The sequence below is a fragment of the Vicugna pacos genome, chromosome 2 (genome assembly GCF_048564905.1).
Source record: "Vicugna pacos chromosome 2, VicPac4, whole genome shotgun sequence".
In the NCBI taxonomy this organism is placed as follows: Eukaryota; Metazoa; Chordata; class Mammalia; order Artiodactyla; family Camelidae; genus Vicugna; species Vicugna pacos.
Window position 1 is genome coordinate 119,860,572 of NC_132988.1, and position 22,406 is coordinate 119,882,977.

Sequence of the window (22,406 nt, forward strand, 5' to 3'; positions counted from 1 at the left end):
AATAGCAGACTGGAGATGGAGAAAAGGGTGAGTTAACTTGCAGATAAATAGAAATTATCCAATACGAAAAAGACACAAAAATATTTTTAAATTCAGACAGGGCCTGAATGAGGGACAATAGCAAACACCAACCACAAATGCAACAGTAGCACCAAAAGGAGAAGAGAACAAACGGGGCAGAAAAAATACTTGAATAAACAATGGCCAAATTTTTCCCAAATTTGGTGAAGAATTAGAAACTTTTTTATCCAAGATGCTCAGCAAACCCTGAGCAGGACAAATACAGAGCAAGCCCTGCTAAGGACATCAAAGTCCAAGTGCTGAACGTCAAAGGCAAAGCCAAGTGTGGAGCCACCACAGGACTCACGGGGACAAGGCAGGGGCAGTGGGGACCGACTCCTCACCGCACACAATGGCGCCAGAAGAGGGAGTGAAGCAGGCGGAGGGCTGGGGCAGAGAAACTGGACTTCTCAGCCAAGAAGATCCTTCAAAACTGAAGGGAAATAAAGACATTTCAGACACAGGAAAACTGGAAGAATTCGTCACTAACGGGCAAGAAATCGAAAGGACGCACTTCAAGCTAAAGAGAAGTGGTGCAGGTGGAAACTCCAATCTGCAGGAGGGAATGACGCGCAGCAGGACCAGCGAGTGCACGAGTGAGTGATTCAAAAGATTATTTTCCTTCTCTTAGTGTATTTCAAATACATACGGATTTTTAAAGCAAAAATTCTAACAGCATGGTGTATGGTTTATAGCATATGCAGATGCAATATGAATGACAACAAGTAGTTCCCAGAGGGGGAAAATGGAACTTCTATTACCATCACAAAATTCTTACATTTTATGCAAAGCGTTATAAAATTAACTCTAAGCAGACTGCAATAAGTTGAGATACGTATTTCAGACCACTAAAAGAATGCAAAGAAGTACAGCCAAAAAGCCAAAAGAGGAATTAAGGTAGAATACTAGAATATTTGTGTGTGTGTATATTACAGATACACACACCTCTGTTACACACATACATCAACATAAACACGTACACACTTGTGTGTACACACATGCATGCGTACATTCAAATAACCCAAAACAAGACAGGAAAGGAAAAGCAGCAACAACAGCAACAAAACAGGACAAGCAGCACACAACCCGGAGGCCCAGCTCAGCCCTGCGAGCACTCACGTGAGAGAGCGGAGCGCCCGCGGCAGGCGCGGGGGGCGGGGGGGGGGGTGTGGACAGTCGTCCCAGGCGAGTGGTGTGCACGTGGGGTTCACTTACTCTTCTGCTTACTCTAGCTCTTCAAACGTTTGCCGATCATTATAAACACTCTTTAAAAACTGGTATCGAGTGTTCCAAATATTAGTTACGCTGAACCCGTCCAAGCTGCTTTGGAAAAGTTGGTGTTTATTATTTATTTGTTGACTAATAGAAGTCTTCAATTTGGGGAAAACGTAACCACTAGAAATGTAAGTGAACAAAACACACTCAAAAGTAGAAACTATCGGATGGGCTTTATGAGATGTTAACTCTGAGTGTAAGACACAAACAGGCTGAGAGCAAAAGGACGCACAGAGCAAACGGCAGACACGAGAAGCTTGCAGAGGCTTCGAGACAAATCGTCCACTCATCACAAAGACGAACGATCCCAAGAATGCACAAGCCCAGTGCCAGGGCTGCAAACACATAAAGCAAAGCCTGAAAGGACTGAAGGCAGAAATGAACGATCCCGGCAGTGTTCAAGACGTTAACATCTTTCTCAGCAACCATTCGAATGACCAGAATCCCTAACATCCCTAACCTCGAAAAGTCAGTAATAATGGAGATCTGAACACTATACAGTGTTCCTTCTGGATGCCAGGAACAATTTTAGGTGTTTGAATTCGGCCACAAATAATATTGAGGAAGAAAATCCTTGGTCTCATGGAGCACAGTCTACAAAAAAATAGAGGGAAAAAGGGAAGACAAGACAGAATAAAAAATCAAATACCTTTAATTATTATCTTCTAAGAGATAAGACCTTGCATCTCTAAATAAATAATGAGATGTTATTTTTAAAAAACAGGAAAGAAAAATCAAAATAAAAAAGAACACTTGAGAAATAAAAAGGATGATGGAAATGAAACAAGTAACAGAAGGGACAGTTAGTGAGAAGACAATGCAAAGCACTCTCCTGAGACCAGAGTGAACATCAAAGATCAACAAGAGGAGAAGGTCAGGCTCAGAGGTCAGCCCAGGAGCTCCAACCTCCAAATAAAAGGGGTTCCAGAAAGAGAGGACAGAAAACTGAAAGAAAGGAAATTAAGAATAATACACAAGTCAGGCCTCAGGCTGAAGGGGCCACGGCACCCAGCACAGGGATGGGAACACGCGTCATCAACTCATGGTTCAGAATGTGGGGCATAGGAGATGCCGCATGAGCCCCCAGGGCCAGATCACATAGGCATCTGGAACCACAGAGGCACCAACCGGGGCCAGAAACGACATACCAGGAAGCAACATCTCCAAAATTCTGAGAAAATACTTTTCAGTAGAATTCTATACCCAGCTAAACTAAAAGTTAACTGAAGGGTAAAATAAAGATATTTTCAAAATCAAGGGCAAAAGAAAGATTTACTGAATGTTTCTTAGTTATTACGAGTGTGCACTTCAGCAAAATAAGGCGTGAGCCCACACAGAGAGGAGAGGGTCCAGGGCGCAAGGACACGTGGGCGCAGGTGCGCCGGTCTCACTGGGACCAGACGGAGTGGGGCAGGAAGCAGGACGCTAGGAGCAAAGTCTCCCGGCAACAAGGGCCATCACGGGAGAGGTATGGCGGGAAGTATGCTGGAGGCGAGGAAAGGAGTTTGACACCCGAGTGACAGGGCTAGGTGAGAAAGGAGTTGTGCTCCAGGGTACCACGTGGTTCAGTAACAAAAAGGCCAACAATGGACTCTGGTTTAACCAAAAGAAGGTGAAGCGATTAAGTCAGGAAGCAGAGGGAGACGAAGCAGCGGTGCAGCAGAGAGGGGAGCAAGTGCCTCCCTGCACCTCGGAGAGAATTCAAACACACAGATTTAAAACAGCAGCTTAAACAGCAGTAAATGCCGGAGAAAACAGGGTGCCTGGGATGCCTGCCTCTGGGAGATGGGGACCAGCAGGACAGGACAGTGCCTGCCGCCTGGGGCTTCAATCAGCAGGTCTGGCTCTTCCTCTGGTGTCCTGGAAGGATAGCCAAGACCTCTGCTAAGGGATGAAAATAAGATGTAGCAAGAGATACACAGGCAGCGCTGTGGGTGCAAAACGGAGCACACGCGTCGGGAATTCCGACCACCAGGCTGAGGACGGCTCGGCCGCTGGAGGGGAAAGAGGGAGAAAGCAGAAGGGATCATGAAGCCCCTGAAAACCGCAGGGAAACCGGTGTCTGTGTTAAAGTGTCTGTGCGCGTGGGTCGAGTCTACTACTGAGGACTAACTACAGCTTTCATCAGATGGCCCAGGGAGCTGGTGACCACCACCCCAAGAAGTGAAAACGAGTTATCTGCCCAACTTGAGCCCCTGGAAAGCCTCAGGTTCTCTCCCGGGACAGCCGCAGCCTCTCCTCCAGGGCACAGCAGGGAAAACACGTGGCCCTTCTGGACACTGGAGTGGCAGCTGCCCCTTGGACAGACCGGCCAGCCTCGAGAAAGGTAGAGATGGCTGCTCTCCAGCACAGAACAGGAGGGACCACAGTCCTCTCAGAAAGTCTGGGCACTGTGGTGGGCGGAAGGTGGTCCCCAGTGGCATCTGGTCCTAGGCCCTGGCATTGTGAATGTCACCATAGAGGCAACAGGGACTTTGCAGGTGGGTTACATTAAGGATCCTGAGGTTAGGCAGGTGGACCCCATGTGCGGTCACATGTGCCCTAGTCGGAGGGATGCAGAGGTGGGTTTGAGGACAGGATACAAGGATGGAAGCCAGGGCAACGCAATGCGGGGCCGCAGGCCAAGGACTGAGAATGGATGGCCTCCAAAAGCCGTAAGTACTTTCAGCCTCCAGAACTGGGAGGGAATACATTTCTGTTGTTTAAGCCACTAAGTTAGTGGTAATTTGTTACAGCGGCCACAGGAAACTCGAACAAGGGCTAATAAGAAGGTAAAATGTTTATGGGAATTCCACCAAATTCAAAGAACATGTAAAGCACTCTGGCTTCTCTGGGTTTTGTGTACTTGCTGCAGTATGTGTTAAGTCTTAACAATGGTTTTCCCTTCACCCTGACTGTTTCGCTGGGCCCGTTTCAGACAAAGATAAATGTCAAATGACAATATAATCAGAAAGTGAATGTGCTATCACCTCTGCGGTGGGAGGTTCTGCTGTGGGAGGCGCCGGCAGGCGACACCGGACTGCTCCTTTGACTCCAGGCAGGCAGCCTTGCCCGCCCTCACCTCCCACACCTCCTGTGCCCCAGCTAAGCCCGCTGGGGCCGCCATCTCCTCCGCCAGGACCACACTGGTCCTGGCCTCGCAGCCCTGCAGCTGCTCCTCTGCCTAACCAGTGGCCCCTTCCTTCTAAAAAGAGAGGAAAGGAGGCCTGTCCTTGACCCTGGGTCCACCAGGACCACTCAGTGCCTCCCTCTGACCTCTTGAATCTCCCGGGACACTGCCACCCCATGCCCTCCCACAGATCAGCTCCACACGTTCAGCCCTCTTCCTTGGCCTCAGCGATGGGCTGTCCCCTGAGGAGTGTCCCTGAGGCCCAGGTCTAGGCCGGGCACCTAGTACCTGTAATCTCTAGGCCTCCAAGACACTGGTAAGGAGGCATTTTTATGAAACCCCACATTGACAATTACATTTCTAAAGTAAAACTTGAAATACATCCTCTCTTATTCATCACCCTCTCCCCACTGCTTGTTTAGGCTCCTATCTCAGACCAGGGTGGGAGCCCTCTGACCCTCCTCTCCAGGGAAGAGCCCCCTTCTCTGCAGGCCTCACTGTCCCCACCTGCAGGTCCCACGGCCTTACAAGTACCCTTCCCGTCACAGAACCTGTGACCATGAAAGTTAACAGACACTGACCACAGAGATCCACTCATAACCTGAGCAGCCCCACAGGCAGGTCCCATTAAAAACCCGACCACCAGTGGGGAAACAGGCACAGAGAGGGCGGTAACCTGCCCAAGGTCTCTGTCTACACCCCACAGCTCTAGGGCCTTTCTGGGCCACAGTCTATACCCCACAACTCTGGACCACTGTCTCTACATCCAACAACTGGACCACTCTGTCTACACCCCACGACCCTGGACCACTGTGTCTACATCCAACAACTCGGGACCACTCCGTCTACACCCCACGACCCTGGACCACTGTGTCTACATCCAACAACTCGGGACCACTCCGTCTACACCCCACGACCCTGGACCACTGTGTCTATATCCAACAACTCGGGACCACTCCGTCTACACCCCACGACCCTGGACCACTGTGTCTACATCCAACAACTCGGGACCACTCCGTCTACACCCCACGACCCTGGACCACTGTGTCTACATCCAACAACTCGGGACCACTCCGTCTACACCCCACGACCCTGGACCACTCTGTCTACATCCCACAACTCGGGACGACTCTGTCTACACCCACAACTCTGGGGCCTCCCTGTCTCACCCAAGCACCCCTGAGCCACAGCACAGAGCCTGGAACGGGAAGCCGACAGGGCACTGCACCCGCGTTGCTGCAGTTCATCTCCAGAGTAGGGGTCTCTGGAGACGGCCTCTGGCCAAACAATGCGGCTGCCCAGTCGGAAGGACAGGAAACTGGGAGCCCGTGCAGACTCGGGCCTTGGGGCGCACGGGCTCGGCCGACGTCCGAGCGAACGCGGTGGGCACAGCAGGCCCGCGCTCTCAGCCCGGACGACCGCCCGACCCCGGCCCGGCCCCGGGCCCTCCGGTCCCGCCAAGGACCAAGGCGGCGGCCCCACCACCGGGCCCGGAGTCGGGCCCGGGAACAAAAGGAGGGCCGCGGCGGCCCGCGGCCCCGACGAGCCGGACCCTGAGGGGCCGGCCGCCCCCAGCAGCCCTCCGCTCCGCTGGGCGGGGCGGGCCGCGGAGGGCGCGAGCGCGCGCCCAGAGAAGAAAGAAAGCGGAGGCGGGGCGGCCAGCGCCCGGCCCGCAACCTACCGGCCGCTCGCTCTCCGGCCGCGATCCGCTCCGCCCTCGCGCCCAACGGTCGCCGCCGCCGTCGCCCGGGACCGAGGGGCGGGGCCTGGGTGGGCGGGGATGGGGGCGGGGCCTGTTGGGCGGTACCGCTGAGTGGGCGTGGCCGAGTGCGGGGCCTCCGACAGGACAGGGCCAGCTGGAGGGCGGGGACGGAGGGGGCGGAGCCAACGAGGGGCGGGGCCGTGGAAGGGGAGGTGCCTCTCTGGAGGGCGGGGTCTGATAGGGGCAGAGCCTATGGGGGCGGGGTCTAGAAAGAGGCGGAACCCTTGGGAGGGCGGGCTGTGGGACTTCCAGGAGTGAGGTGGGGCGGAGTCGTGGCCTCCGAGGTCTTGGGCGGCTCTCAGGATGGGCCGGAGTGCGTGGTCTATGGAGCGGAGCCTCCGAGGAACGGGAGTCCAGTGGACAGGATGGGGTGGCGGCACTTCCAGGGGACGAGCGTAGAAAGGAACGAGGGGCGGAGCCTGAGGGGCGGGGCATGAAGGGGGCGTTGCTGTGGTGGGAGGGGCGGGACCTGAGGGGCAGAATTGAGGGCGAGGACTCCTAGGTCTGGGGCTGAACTCCCGCTGCCCGCGCGAGCTGGCGGGTCCGGCTCCGGTGTGGACACCCTGTGCCCACTGCCCGGATCTACTCCTGCCCCAGGTCCCCTTCCACGCCCTCCCCCGGTGTCCCCGTTGGTGCATTGACGCTTCCCCGCGCCCCACGCCTCGGGAACCCCACCCCCTCCTCTCCCCTGTCCTCCGCACACCTTGATGCTCATCAGACTGCATTACACCGGGAAATCGTCTTGTTTTTAAAGGAGGGGAAGCGGAAGGGAAATGTGGTGTTCCCAGCAGAGCGCAGTCACCCCCTGATCCCCCATCACGGGGGAGAGGCCAGGCAGGCTGTGTCCAGCACGACCCAGGCTGCCCTGGAGGTCCCAAGTGGGCCTGCTCCCCCTCAGCTGTCCAGATGCCATGCCTTGTCCCGGAAGACCGTCCAGAGCTGGCTCTCCCCCTGCCTCCAATTGTCTTCTTCACCAGCAATCATTCTTTCTTTGGAAATTCCATTCCCTTTAGTCACAGTGACCAGCCAGAGTATTTTCAGGAAACGGTCTGCTGGGCATTTATTGTACAAACTAAGTGTGGGGAAAAAATCCAGCCCAGGACTCCTGACTACAACTGGCTGGAGCCTCCTGGGCTGTATGTTAAGTCATCGTGACAAATACACCAACCATCTCACTTCAAGCCCCTCCCTGGAAAAATCAAAATTTTAAGTTACGTTTCACAGTCCCTTTAATGCTCCCAAGATGACAGCAAAAGACAAGTTTCTCACTACCTGACATGTTGACAGGATGCATCTTCCCCTTCTATTTGCAAATGAAACCTCTGGATAGCATCCTGGGATGTGGGGCTGCGTTGGCAGAAGTGTGGTGGCCGTCAGGAGGGCTGTTGCGCTCTGCTGAGCAGAGGGCGGGAAGTGGAGTGCTCTCAGGCCCTGGAGCCAATGGTCTCTACAACAGCACAGCTATGGACTAAAATTGTCCCCCAAATTCACATGATGAAGCTGTTCCCCAATGTGATGGTGTTTGCAGATGGAGCCTCTAGGAGGTGGTGAGGTCATGAGGGTGGAGTCCCGTGAATGTGATTAGTGCCCTTATAAGAGGGACCTGAGAGAGCTCCCTTACCCCTTGGGTCATGTGAGAACACAGACCAAAGACAACTGTCTGTGAACCAAGAAGCAAAACTTCACCAGATGCTGAATTTGCCCACACTTTGATCTGGGACTACCAGCTTCCAAAGCGCAAGAAATAAAATGCTGCTGTTTCTGAGCCGCCAGTTTGTGGTGCTATTGGAGCAGCACTTACCAGGGTGGGGACACATGACCCTTCTGCGGGTCACCTAGCTGCGCCCAGCCCTTCCTGTGCCTTGAACCTTGGCTGAGTGTCCAGCAGAGAGTGCCGGATGCCACACGTCTTGGTCGGCTGGGGCTGCCATGATGAGTAGCACAGACTGGGGTGGGGGGGAGGGGGGAGACAACAGGCATTTCCCTCCCACAGCTCTGGGGCCTGGCGTTCTGAGATCAAGGTGCCGACAGACCCAGAGTCTGGTGAGGGCCCTCTTCCTGGTTTGCTGAGGGCTGTCTTCCCACATGGTGGAGAGCAGAGAGAGAGAGAGCAAAAGCTCACCCTTGTCTCTTTTTACAAGGGCGCTCACCCCGCACTGAGGGCTCCACCCCTCTGGTCTCGTCACCTCCTAACACCCGTGGTGGTTAGAGCTTTAACACATGAACTGTGGGGGACGGACGGCCTATAGTGGGTGCTGCTGCTGCCTCGACTACCTGCGCTGGCCAAGCCGGCCCACACGAGGTCCAGGACAGGCGAGCCGTCCCACTCTGCTGCTCAGGCCCCACACCCAGACCCAGGGGAAGCCCTTGCCGTGGGACGTGGGTCCTGGTTCCCTCTAGCCTCCCAAGGGCTAATGGCTGGCCAATGACTGCCCTGAGAAAGAAGGGTCTCGAGGTCTCCCTCCTCATCCTTTCTCTCCGGTCAGGTAGCTCAAAATGAGGCTGTTCCAGCTGTCCAGAGATGGAGTCCACACGTTACCGAGTGGAAGGCCAGGGGCTGCGGGCCAGCTCTGGGGACAGCCTCACCGGCCTCCCAGCAAGAGTAAGACTTTCTCTCCACCGGCAACAGCCCCAGCCAATGAGAAGCCTCCACCACCCTGAACTCTCGCTTTACTTTAAAGAACTTTCTCCAAAGCAGCCCCTCCCAATGTCTTCCATTTCACTCAAGTAAACTTTCCCTCCTCTGCTTGCCGGCCTTGCTTCTGGTTCTGTCGTAGCTTGCATGTCCCAAATTGCAATTTATCTGCTATTCCTGAAGGAACCCTTGTCACTTATAAAATAACTAAAAGACTGTTTTAATTTCAAGGTTGACAGAGGTCAGTGACTCTGCCCGGAAGCCACCTGCTGTCCTCACACTTCCTCTGTACTAGTAACAGCTCTCCTTTCTCTCCAGAGGGAGTCCCATCCAGGGCAATAAGGTGCATGGTCACTCAGCCTAAGAAATGTCCCCTGCAGAGTGCCCCAGCACATCCAGGGCCTTGGTGGCGGCCCTCGCGGGCTGGGCCAACAGCGGACGGGCTGCCGTAGCTGGTTCCTCCTATCACAGCACAGGAGGGATTCCAGAAGCCAGTGGATGGGCTTCCTTGGCAGGGAAAGGTGGTGGAGCTGCTAGGGTGGGCAGCCCGGCGGGGCCCGACCCTCAAAGGTCTGAGGCAATGCTGTTGCGGGCAGTTCACTGGTGCTGGTCATTTTCCATAATTACAGAAAAGGAGGGCTGGTGAGCAGAAGGCTGCTGCCAGCTGCCCCAACAGAGAGCCACCACCCCTCTACTGTCCCCAGATCTCAGTTCAAGGACCCAGAGCCCTTTTGCAGAAGGACCCTGCCATGCCACTCTCTCTAGCTGGCCTGTCTCCCAGCCTCCCCCTAGGGCCCAGCCAATTTGCCAGGTAACTTGGTCCCAGAAAGGAGGATGCCCAGACTTTTTGAGAACTGTTCCTTTTAGAGTTTGAGATGACACTGGTTCTGGGATAATCCAAGCCCCGCTCTGTCCTCTGGTTAAAGTTGGGGCTCATATGGAAATTGACCAAGTCCGTGTCATGAGGCAACAGTGGGCCCGCAGATCCCCATGGGTATTTCCCTGGCCCCCAAATACAGAACTGGACAGAAAGACTACTCGGCCACTCACAGGACCCTCCTGGCGATACCCTGCCTTGTGGAGTCAGGGATCCTATCGGGGGAGTCCCTGACCTGGCCCCACCCTGGCGAAACCATCTGTCGGGAGCCAGCCCTATCCCAGAAGGATTGGTTCAGCAAGGGAGCACATGTGGTCCACATTTCTCCTGTGTCACTGTCCCTGTACAGGTCACATCTTGGGTTAGGCTCCCTGCTCTGTCCAGAAATTCTCCAATTTACCTAATCCCTTGTAATTAAAAAAAAAAAAGTTTTTTCTGCACAAAATAACTTATCTGCAACTACAAGCTGTGACCTGTGGTGGGGGGTCTCCTCCTGGTCTGGGAGACCCCAGGTTTGCCTGACTCCACAGTCCGGCGTCGCAGAAGGGTCCCGCACAGACCGCTGCCAGGTGCGAGAGCTGGGATCTGACTCACAGAGCCTGGCGCAGCTCCACACAGCCCCTTCCTAAGCCCTGGGCCATCAGCAGGCCAGTGGGCACACACTGCCAGGGCCTCTCCCGAGCCTGCCTCAGCCCTGCCATCCCTGCTCAGAATCCCCAGGGGCCCTGCTGTCCGAGTCCCAAGGCAAATGTTCCAGGCTCCCCTCTACAAGGCCCCTTTCTGCCTTCCAAGAAGTTGAGGGGATTGGCGCTTAGGCCTTACAGCCAGGCGTCCCCTGTGCAGCTGGAAACAAGGCCAGATCAGAAAGCCGGTGGTCAAGCCACCAGCATGACCCGAGGTCCTCTCCCTTCTCCCTAGTAGGTGCCCACCCCACGTGCCTGTCCTTGGCCGGACGGCTAGGAAGCCACCCTCACGACCATCAGCTGCCTCCTCACTATCAGGGCTCCGCCCAGAAGTCACACACACCCTGTCACCGGTCCAGCACTCTGTAGGGGCCAAGTCCAGGTCTGTCTCACACCCCCCGGACCACCCACCTCCACCCTGTACTCCTGTACAGGAAGGACCATCAGAGGGTAGATGTCTGAGTGTCCATCCATACTAGGCACGTGCCAGACTTGGGGACGAGTGTTTAGGGCGGGAGAGCAGGAGGCTCCAGGGGTTCCTGGCGGACCAGCCCAGCAGGTGAGATGGCCCAGGGGGCCAGCAGGCCAAGAGGGTTGCTTCAGGAAGTGTTTGGGAACCATGTCCAGGCCCCTGGGCAGATGTGTGTTCCCAGAAGAGCCCTTGGCTGTGTGTGTCGGGGGGACAACAAGAGGGGCAGCGGTGACCCTGGGGAGTGGGGACAGTGACCCAGCCTCAAGGAGGGACGTGTTGGGTTCAAGAGGCTCGAGGCAGCAGTGGGGGCAGGAGAGGAGACAGGGACCAAGAACCAGGGGGCAAGGCTGGCATGGAACCCAGGGGCTAGCTAGGGCAGCTGGGGGCACAGGGCTTTGGACATGGGGCCAAGTGCCCCCAGCTTGGGCCCTGCTCACCCCCACCCCGAAATCCTCGCCTTCCGGGCTGGGCAGACCACCTGACTCTGAACGTCTGCACAACCCACCAGCTGTACCCTGTGTTTTAAAATCCCCTAGGATTGGTGGACAGAATAAATCAAATGAAGCATATGTTGTATTTAACTGAAACACATGAAATTAATTAAATACAGCATATTGTTACCAAATAGAACTTGTACTCATTAGGGACACTGTTACCAAACAGAGTATGCATTAGCGAAATAGACCATACTGCTTCAGAGCAGAACATGCGCTCGCCAACCAGACGAGCACCACGTTTCTGCACCAGAAGTGCTCCGCTTTCCCCTGAGGCCCCAGGAAAGACCACAGGGGCCGGACAGGCAGGCTTACGCGGGCAAGCTCACGAAGCAGGAGAAGGGGCCCCTGCGGGGTGTGAATGACCCCTCCCGTGGGGACCCGACCTCAAAGTGCTTTTTCTCCTGAAGCACTTAGACACAACTGGATCAGAACTCGTCCTGCTGGAAACGCACTTACTGTGGGGAAATGCATGTTAGGAGGTTGTGTTTTCCTTCACAGAGAATAAATAAGAAATCAGAAACATCGCCGCAAAACATGGAAATGACAAGGGGGTCATTTCTAAACATGGCACTTTGAGATCTTGGCGATGCCGCAATGAAGTCTCATCCCGCGCTCTGCCCCCGGGAGGACACAGGGACTCGCGTTTCAGATGAGGACTTTGGAGGAACCAGTACCCCTTTTTTAAATGGCCCGTTCCTCGTTCTGCATCAGTCTCCCCTGTGTGCACAAGCTGAAGCAGCTGGCCCGGCGAGCCTGTGTCTGGAGGGGCCCTGTCTGTGCCAAATTCCCTTGGGCAGGCTCAGCACCAAGGCCATGGCTGGTGGGTGCCCCTGGGTACCTGGTGCTGCTGGGTGCTGTCCCTGCCAGCCTTTCCATCCTCTGCCCCCCACGTCTTGCTCCTGCCCATTCACAGCCTGGAGCCCGGGGCTCAGGCGACGGTGCCCAGCCTGGCCTCCAGCCTCCCGGTGGGCTGCCCTGCCTGCCTCCTCAAGCTGCTCCAAGCTCTGGTCCATTCACACTGCAGGCCCAGCTTGCCAGCACCCAGAGGAGCGGCAAGCACGGCCACCGGGCGTGCGTCTGTTCCCGCTGTTCCCGAGGAGGAGTGTCGGCGAGGCTGGCCGGGCCCGGACCCGCGCCCCCAAGCTCAGGTGTCGGCCAGCTCCGGCTCCGGGGCGGGTCAGCCTCCTCGTCAGCAGAATCCCAGCGCTCGGTGCTGTGGCCTGGATGTCTGTGTCCTGGAGATGGCAGAGCCCTCGTGAGTGCCTTGGGTGCCCTTATGAACAGGACCCCGGGGAGCTCCCTGCCCTCTGGGTCACTAGAGAACGCGGTGGGACAACGCTGTCCATGCACCGGGAAGCGGGTCCTCACCGGAGGCCGGACCTGCCAGCGCCTCGGTCTTGGCTCCCCACCTCCAGAGCTCTGAGGGGTTCTGATTGTCTTCTAAGCCCCCAGCCCCAGGGGGACATTGTAGAAGCTGCCCCGACAGACTAGGACCCCAGCATCCAGGGGCAGGGTCCCTGCCGCCGCCAGCACGTCCACGGCGCCCCGATACTCACTGCCCCATTTGCCCAAATACCAGTACATGTAAGTGAAGCCGGTGCAATGTTTGGTAACATCCTTTCGTCCTTCCATCTTGACAAAATTCCCACAAAACAAAATGGAAAAATGGAGCTAAAGCTAATGGGTTTTTTCCCCAATATTTAAAAATTGTGGTAAGATAGACAAACATAAAATTTACCATCTTAACTATTTTTTTGTATTATTGAAGTACAGTCAGTTGCAATGTGCCAGTCTCTGGTGCACAGCACAACGTCCCAGTCACGCATATACACACATATATTCATTTTCATATTCTTTTTCATTAAAGGTTATTACAAGATATTGAATACAGTCCCCTGTGCTATACAGAAGTAATTTGGTCTTTTATCTATTTTTATATATAGTGGCTAAAATTTGCAAATCTCATTAACTATTTTTAAGTGCACAGCTCAGTGGCATTAAGTGCATTCACACTGTTGTGCAGCCATCACCACCACCCATGCACAAGAACTTTCTCATCTTCCCAAACTCTTCCCCCGTTAAGCCCTAATTCCCCATCCCCCTCCCCTGGTGCCCACTGCTCTACTTTCTGTCTCTAAGGATTTGACTCCTCTGGGGACCTCATATTAGTGGAATCATACAGGATTTCTCTTCTTGTGCCTGGCCTATTTCACTGAGCATCACGTCTCCAGGTTCATCCATGTTCAGCAGGTGTCACGGTTTCCTTCCTCTTCAGGCTTCACAATGATCCTATTGTGTGGATGGACCACATTTTGTTATCCATTTATCTGTCAGCGGACATTGGCTGTTGTGAAGGATGCGGCTGTGGACGTGGGTGTACAAGTATCTGTTCCAGTGTCTGCTTTCAGTTCTTTGGGGTTTATACCAAGAAGTGGAAATTTTGATTCATATGGTAATTCTGTTTTCAATTTTTTGAAGAACCACCATGCTGTTTTGTGCAAAGGCATTTTACATCCCACAGACAGTGCATGAGGATTCCAGCTTCTCCTCATCCTTGCTAACACTTGCTATTTTCTGGGGTTTTGTTTTTTTTTTTTGGTGGCCATTCTGATGGGTATGAGGTGGTATCTCTTTGTGGGTTTGGTTTGCATTTCTCTGATGGTTAATGATGTTGAGCACCCTGTCAGGTGCATATTGGCCATTCGTATGTCTTCATAAGCTCTGGCTTTTACACGACCACACAATAGCAAAATACCACAACTGCGTATCGTTACTTACGTCGAGGTTTTTATGGGTCCACTGTGACTGGATGGGCAATAACAGAAAACAATGCTCTATTCATAAATTTGTAAATATAGCAAATGATAGTTATTACAAAACCTTTTCCTGTATTCATTTTAGCAAAATCTGTAATTACGTTGTTATAATCTAGATTTCAGTTTGTGTTGTATTTTCAATTTGAAGAAGCTTTTCTCTGCTGAGGCAAAAGCAAACATTTACAGTTGAAAAAGAGCCACAGATTTTATGCATCATGTTCAAATGCTGTGGGATTGCATGCAATACATTCTCATTATCACAGAAAACATTACAATCTAGTTTAATTTCATCATAGGAACCACTATCACATGGCAAGGTTTTCACCTTCTCTTTAAACTATATCTAGCTTCATGCAGGATTTCTAAAGTTCTCATTTCAGATTTTCAATGTTGAGATATTATTTTTAAAATACCAAAATATTACTCAATTTATTCAAATGTCTCTTCAGTTGAGATTATGGCTTAATCTAAAAGGACAGAGGACAACATCTAAGGAACGACTTCAGGTTGTTTTTACACAGATCATCTCCTTCCCCATCAAGCAGGCATTTCCATTTCCTTCTGGTGTCCTTGCATTTTACTGGAACGCTATTTTTGTTGCTTGTTTTACATGCATTTTTTTTTTGATGGAGAAAAGCTATTTTCTCCCCAATAAAAGAAAAGTTTTTCATTTTTTAAACATGAAATAGTCAACCTTGCATAATTCTTTTTCTTTTTCTTTTTTTGGTAAGCTTTTTCTAAGGTTATCACTAGCAATCAACATACCAAAGACTAGAATAAAGCAAATCTGAAACCTGTTTCATTTTCCTCTGAAGACCACATTCATCTTTATCTCAGATGTTCTGCTATTTCACTTAACTCCTGTAATGCAGCTTGAATCTTGTATAAATTAAATCTAATTGCTTTAACAGCATTTAATGACATTCTTTTTGTGCTGCTGAGGCTGCGTGTAAGGCCAAATATGACACATGCTTCATCAAGAGGCCTGTCTTTGGGCAGATGCAGAAGCCACCGAGTGCGACCATCATCCTGTTCCCAAGCACGTCATCACCACTGGCGTCCTCAAAGCCACGGCTCCCAGTAATGAATTCAGGCTCCGTGCCGGCGCTGGCACGGAGGAGCTTTCTGAGTTTCTGGCCAAAGTTTTGGCTTGTTTACTTTTTTCTTTATGCATTGCGACAGCACCATAAGCACAGTCTTCCCCTGACGATCTTTTCAAGTATTTAAATAAGGGTAAAATCACTCTATTTCATTGCTGAAAATTTAATTGAATATTATTAAATAAACGATTCACAGCTTTAGTGTCCAGTGTCCACCTTGTTGTGGGTGTGACATAGAGGTGGCGCATGTCACTGCCAGTTCCAGCCCCACTGCCCGTAAATAGATGAGGGATGTGGACCCTCAGCATCGCAAAATGCCCCCCAGCCAACACAGGAAACCACAGCGAAGGCTCTGCTGATTTCCGAGGACCTCTGGACACAAGCAAGGCAAGCGGACGTCAGCATGTATCCCGTGGGAATCTACGGCATTCACTTCGCCCGCGACGGAGGAGGTGGCGGATCTGCTCATCTATCGTGGACCTTAACCTAACTTCTTTCAACAGGGAGCTTCACAAAGGAAAGAAAAGGGGCTTCCTCTCCACGTGGGCTTCCACTCCCGTCGTAACAGTAAGAAAAATTCAGAGGGAAAAGTTTCAGTTTTCTATGGGGTTAGTAGACCAGTGGGTGCAAGGAATCGTTTATGAACAGAATTCCTGAGAAAGATGAGCAGTTAATTCATCAAGAACAGAGTATGGCAGCAACGTCCACGCCTGGAATGGGAGCGTGGGCCGCAGACGAGCAGGTGGAGGAGCAGGGATGGGGAGAAACGGCCGTCTTAGATGGCAAGTCACTAAGCCCTACCCTCTCCCACCCACACCCGGGTTTTGTAAAGAGAGTGAGAGGAGAGGTTCGGACAGCGGACAGAAGGCAGCTCTCCCAGCGCTCACGGGGCTGCGATGCCAGTGCTCTGCCAGAGTGAAAGCTGAGGTGAACCAAGTATGCCTGACACCGAACTCGGCCTCTTGGCTCAAACACTGACGAGATCAAAAAGGCTGCAGGGCAGTGGGAGGTGGAGATTTAGGCTAAAAGTAAGCAAACTGAATATAATTAAACTTGACTTTTGGAGGAATCTGAATGATAAGCCTTTCACTCAAACTGAGGACATGGCTTGCATTCTGTGCAGAACAAAATCAAAACAAAATATTACATATCAGTTGCTACTGTTCATTTACACACAATGTCTGGAATGAAATAAAAAATTACAAGAAACGTGAAGAAGCAGAAAAATTTGACCTATCATTAGAAGAAAACACGATCAGAAGATGTAGACTCAGGGTGATCCAAGAATTGAAATTAACCGACACATAATATAAAACAATATATAGCTATGTACAAGAATCTACGGATAAAGATAGAAATAACGGATACAGAGATGGGGGATTTCAGAAGACAAATGGAAACGCTAGAATCTCAGGAGAAATTCAATAACTGAAAACTACATTATCACAATACCTGAAATAAAAATTATTGGCTAGGTTTCTAGACACTGAAAAAGGAAATTTCAGTGCACTTGAAGACAGATCAATATGAATACTCCAAACCAAATCACAGAGAGGGGAAAAAAACACTGAGCAAAAGGACAAGTGTGCCTGTGGCCTATGAGATAAAATCGAGTGATGAGACATACTTGTAATTGGAGTCCTAGAAAGAGAAAATAGGAGAAATACATGAAAAGAAATGGGCACATTTTTCTCAAGTTTGGTTTTTTGAAAATCAATCCATAGATCCCTAAGCTCAACAAACCCCAAACAGGATAAACACAAAGAAAACAAATGTAGACGCAAATTGTCGGAAACAAAAGCTAAAATCTTAGACGCATTCAGAGGGAGAAAAAGATGACTTATATTACTACAATAATAAAAATTACTGAGTTCTTATCAGAAACAACGGAAGCCCCAAGACACAAGAGCAACATTTTTAAAAGAATGGGAAGAAAAACTGTCAACTGAGAAGTCTACATCCAGTAAAAATAGCTTTGAGAAAAAAGGGCAAATTAAAGGCATTTTCAGGTAAACAAAAGTGAATCCATTACTAGTATCTGCATGCTGCAACAAATGCTAAAAGATACACAAAATAGATAACAAGTTCATACTGTACAGCACAGGGAATTATATTCAATATCTTGTAGAGACTTACAGTGAAAAAGAATATGAAAGCAAACATATGTGTGTTTATGTATGACTGAGGCAATGTGCTGTACACCAGAGTAAACTGTACTTCAATTAAAAAAAAATATATATATATATATACAAAACAACAACAACAAAAATGTTAAAAGAAGTTCTTTGGCTAAAGGGAAATGATGCCAGATGGAAATCTGGGTCCACACGAAGAAATGAAGAGCACTAGAAATGGTGGATATGAAAAACCTTTTCCCTTTTCTTTATTTCTTTAGAGGATAATTGTACATTTAAAGCAAATATAATAACAATATTTTATGAGGTTTATAACAAAAGTACATGTAAAAATATGCAACAATAGCAAAAAGATGGGAAGGAAATGGAATCATATGTTGAAAGGTTCTTACATTACACGTGAAGCAGTATAATACGATTTCAAAGCAGACTGAGGTAAATTAAGGGTACATACTGGAATTCCTGGAGCAACCTCTAAAAAAATACCTCAGAGTATTATAGCTAAAACTCAATGGAAGGGTTAAAATTTTAAAAAAATTTTAAATCAGTTAATCCAAAAGAAAGCAGCAAAGGGAGAAACAAAAGAGCAAAGAACAAATAGGACAAACAGTAAACAGTAAGATTATAGGTAGACTTAAACTTGTAATATCACCAATTACATTAAATATAAATGGGCTAAATGCTCCCATTAAAAGGAAGAACATTTCAGATTGGGTTTTTAAAAAACTGCTACATTCTAGTTTAACAGAAACACTATTTAAATATTAAAACACATTTAGACTGAAAGTGAAAGGATAGAAAAAGAAATACTGTGAAAAAATAGCCGTAAGAAATTTGGAGTGGCTGTATCTTCAAATATTTGAAGCAAAATTGTGAAAATTAAAAGGAGACAGTAATAATAGACAAAACATACTTACAATTTAATATTTTAATATTTTTATGTAATAAATTGATGAGAAAAACAGACAAAATAATCAATAAGCATATGAAAGATTTGAACACCACCATCAAACAACCTAATCTAGTTAATGTGTGTAGGAGATGATGCCCACCAGCTACAGAATACAGACTGGTTTCAAGAGTACACAGAACATTTACCAGGAGAGAACATATGCTGGGCCATGAAATCAATCTTATTAATTTTAAAAGATTGGAGTCATGAAGTGTTAAGTTCTCTGACAACAACAGAAATCAATAATGAGATCTAGAAAATCACTCGATTTTTGACAAGTAGGTAACACAATTCTAAATAATTCCCAGGTCAAAGAAGAAATCATTAAAGAAATTAGAAAAATACTTTTAACTGAATTATAAAAAACTCAAATTATTAAGAATTGTAGTACATAGCTAAAGTTCTTATAGGGGTAAACTTACAATTGAAAACGTTTGTAACAGAAAACAGTGGCTTGAAATTAATGATCTAAGCTTTCACATGAAGAAGCAAGAAAATAAAGAGTAAATTAAACCTAAAATAAATGAAGGAAAGAAATAATAAAAATAAGAGTGGAAAGTAGTGAAAGAGAGAGGAGTCAAAACACAGAAGAAAAACAAACACATAAATTAGAGAGCCAAAAGTTGGTTTTTCAAAAAGATTAATACAATTTATCAAACCTTAGTAAGAGTAACGAGAGAAGGAAAAACAAACTGCGAATATCAGGAATATCATTACCAAGCCCACAGATATTTAAAGGATAGAATTGACACAATATTGTAAAATTATTATAAATCAATTAAAAGTGTTTAAAAATAAATAAATAAAGGCTAGAAGAGTATGAACAACTTGATAACCACAGACTTTTATATAAAAATGGAAAAATTCCTTTAAAAACAAAACAAAAATTATACAAGAGGAAGTAGAAAGTCTGAATAGCCTGAATGTCAGTTAAATAAGTTGAATTAATGATTAAGAATCTTTAAGGGAAAATGTGCTGGTGTCTGTGACTTACTTAGGAATGCATCACAAAATAAGATGATGTGATAGATATCTGATGAGGAAAGTATAACAAAATGTTAATTTAGGAAACGGATATGACTGCTCATTACATAATTCTGTCCATTTTTTCTGAGTGGTTGAAATTTTCATAATAAAATTTTAGGGGAAAAACAGCATTTTCCATAAAGAGAGTTACCCACAAATAAAATCCCAGGACCATATGGTGTTGGACTGAACCAAATAATTAAGGAAGAAATAATACCATTTTTACACAAATTTTTCAGAAAATAGAGAAGGATGGAATACTTCTGAACTCATTTTATGAGGCCTGCATGTCTCCGATACCAAAACTTGATGAGGACATCATGAGAAAAAGAAATTGCAGATCTACGCTTCATGAACATAGATACAAAAATCCTTAGCAAAACATCACTGACTTGAATAACACACCATGAACAGTATGGTTTATCCCAGGAATGCAAGGTTGGTTTAACACTCGAAAAGCGAAACTTGTAATTCACCACATTAATGAAATAAAGGAAAACAATCTTGCGATTATCTCAATAAGTGCAGAGAAAGCATTTGTCAAAATTCATACTCATTTGTGATTAAAATCTCTAAACTAAAAATAGAAGGAAACTGCCTCAATTTGGTAAAGAGCATCTATGAACAACCTACAGCTAACCTCAGACTCACTGGCGAAAGCCTGGGTATCTTTCCCCTAAGAATGAAGCCAGGCTGCTGCTCTCATAACTTCTTTTCAACATTGTACGGGAGGCCCCAGCCAAAAAAATAAAGCAAGAAACAGGAATAAAAGGCATACAGTTTAGAGAGCAAGAAGTAAACTGCCTTCATTCACAAGAAACATGATTGTGAACACAGAAAGTCCTAAGGAATTTATTTAAAAAGCCATTAGACCAATCTTTGAGTTTGGTAGGGTTGTAGGCTACAGACATAAACATAGTTCTATACACTCCCAACAAACAATTGGAGAATTTGTACACTGAGGAATAGATTAATAAAGTATGCATCAGATTTCTCCAAAGGGAGAGAGATACCCTGTTCGAAAACGGCAAAATGCAGTACTGACTGGTAACATGTCAGTTCTCACCAAGTTGATCTGTAGATTGACGCCATCCCAATCAAAATGTCAGCAGGCTTTTTTAGAGTGACAAATTGACAAGCTGACTTAAAATGTACGTGGAAACACGGAAGATCTGTAGTAACTAAAATAATTTTAGAAACGAATAACAAATTTCAGAGGTTGATATCATCTGATCTCAAGACTTTCTATAAAGCTACAACAATCAAGATAATGTAGACATTTGACCAAGGGGACTGAATGGAGTATAGAAAGACATCCACTCATGCTCAGTAAATTGATTTTTGACAAAGGCATGAGAAAAATTCAGTGGGGGAAGGGAACGATTTTTAACAAAAGTGCTGTTATAACTGGATAACCATGGGAGAAGATGAACCCTGGCGTCTAACTCACATCACACACAGTAGTTAATCTGAGTTGGTTCAAAGGCCCAAACGCCAGCATAGCTGCCAAGACAGGCCATGGGGAGGCACCTTCACAACCGTGGTGAAGGTCTCTTAGGACACAGGAGCTCTAGCCATAGAAGAAAAATTCATTCAATAATTTTGCCTTAGTCAGAAGTAAAATGTCTGCCACCAAAAGGTACCATTGACTTACGTGCTCCACCCCGGTGGCGTCACAGGGTCTGGACGGACTCGCCCCTCCTCCACTTCAAACAACTGAAAACCGGACCAAACCCATGAAACAACTGATTCCGGACACTGGACTGCAGTTCTGGGCTGAGCGCCACGACCCCCCGTGGGGGACACCTCTGACTCCAGATCCCTCGGACGAAGCCCTCTGCGGCCCAGGCTCTGGGCGCCAGGGCCGGGCTGCACCCCGAGTCCCAGTTGGAAAGGAGCTCAGATCCGAATGTGGAGGCTGTGAGCTGGGTGGACCTGGGGCCCGGCTGCATTTTCAGGGGGACATACACTGAACGTGGAGCCCAGAGTCCAGGCTGTGGGCTCCACTCCCCCCGACGGCTCCCCCGTCGGCTGCAAGGCTCACTGCTCCGCACGGCGGCCCCAGGCTCCCTCCCGCCACCGGGGCCTCCCGCTCCGGCTGTAACCTATGCAGCTGCCCATTAAGATTCCATTCGTTTCAAAGGCTTGAGCTGCAGTTGATATTTCTAACAATTGTGAAATATAAATTGTCCCTATAATTTAAGGATAATTGCAGGAGATGCCAGCTGGCACCCCAGGGAGCCGCACTGTTCCCAGGAGAACTTGGAAAGGTTCTTGAAAGTTCTCCAAACAGGAAAAGAGGAAGGCGTTTTGGAAAATGAGGGAGGCAGGGGTCAAGCACGAGGCTGGAATCTAAATTTCAAGGTTCACAGACTCCGGGAGCTCGCCCAGCAGAGGGAGGAGGGCTGGCGGGAGAGCCGCCGAGGGGGGCCGTCCCCACACCTCGGGCAGCCTGCACAGGGGAGGCCCCAGGAGCAGGACTGAGTGGTGAGTTAATAAGGAATCAGCCTGGTGGGGGAGTAAGAACAAACAGGTGTAAAAAGATAGGAAAGTTTCAGAAGCAGGCAGAAGGGCCTGTGGGGCGAGGCCTGCGTGGAGGGGTCTCGTGGGCGTGGACTGAGGGCCGCCGGAGCAGGAGCGGGCCGGGATCTGCACGCCGGGCTCCCCGTGGCCGTGGCATCCTGGGAAGGCATTTTGACAACACCTATCCTTTGGCTCCTGCAACGCTGCAGGTAGGAATTTATCGCATAAAAATACTTGCTAGGTACAACTCAATAGAGAAAGGTAGACCATCTGATGTAAAAATAGGCAGAGGATCTGAATAGACAGTTTTCCGCAGGAGACGAGCAGCTGGCCGACAGGCACGCAACAAGATGCTCAATGCGGCTGAGCATCAGGGAAATGTGAATCAAAACCACGAGGTGCCACCTCACACCTGCTAGAACAGCTGCTCTCAAAGAGACGAGAGATAGCAAATGTTGGTGAAGATGTGCAGAAAGGGGACCCT

The 22,406-nt window shown here is 49.0% G+C and overlaps 1 protein-coding gene across 4 annotated transcripts in view; it reads right to left on the reverse strand.

The window, feature by feature from the left end:
• The window catches only part of RGS12 (regulator of G protein signaling 12), a 111,129-nt gene extending 104,932 nt beyond the window's left edge, over positions 1 to 6,197 (reverse strand). For 3 of the 4 annotated variants that reach the window (XM_072946918.1, XM_072946922.1, XM_072946920.1), the window contains exon 1: positions 6,126 to 6,193. The gene's annotated coding sequence lies outside the window, so the exon portion shown is untranslated. Of the gene's footprint in view, positions 1 to 6,125 lie in introns of all 4 variants that reach the window. The other variant, XM_072946919.1, reaches the window with a different exon arrangement.
• Positions 6,198 to 22,406: the final 16,209 nt, after the last annotated feature.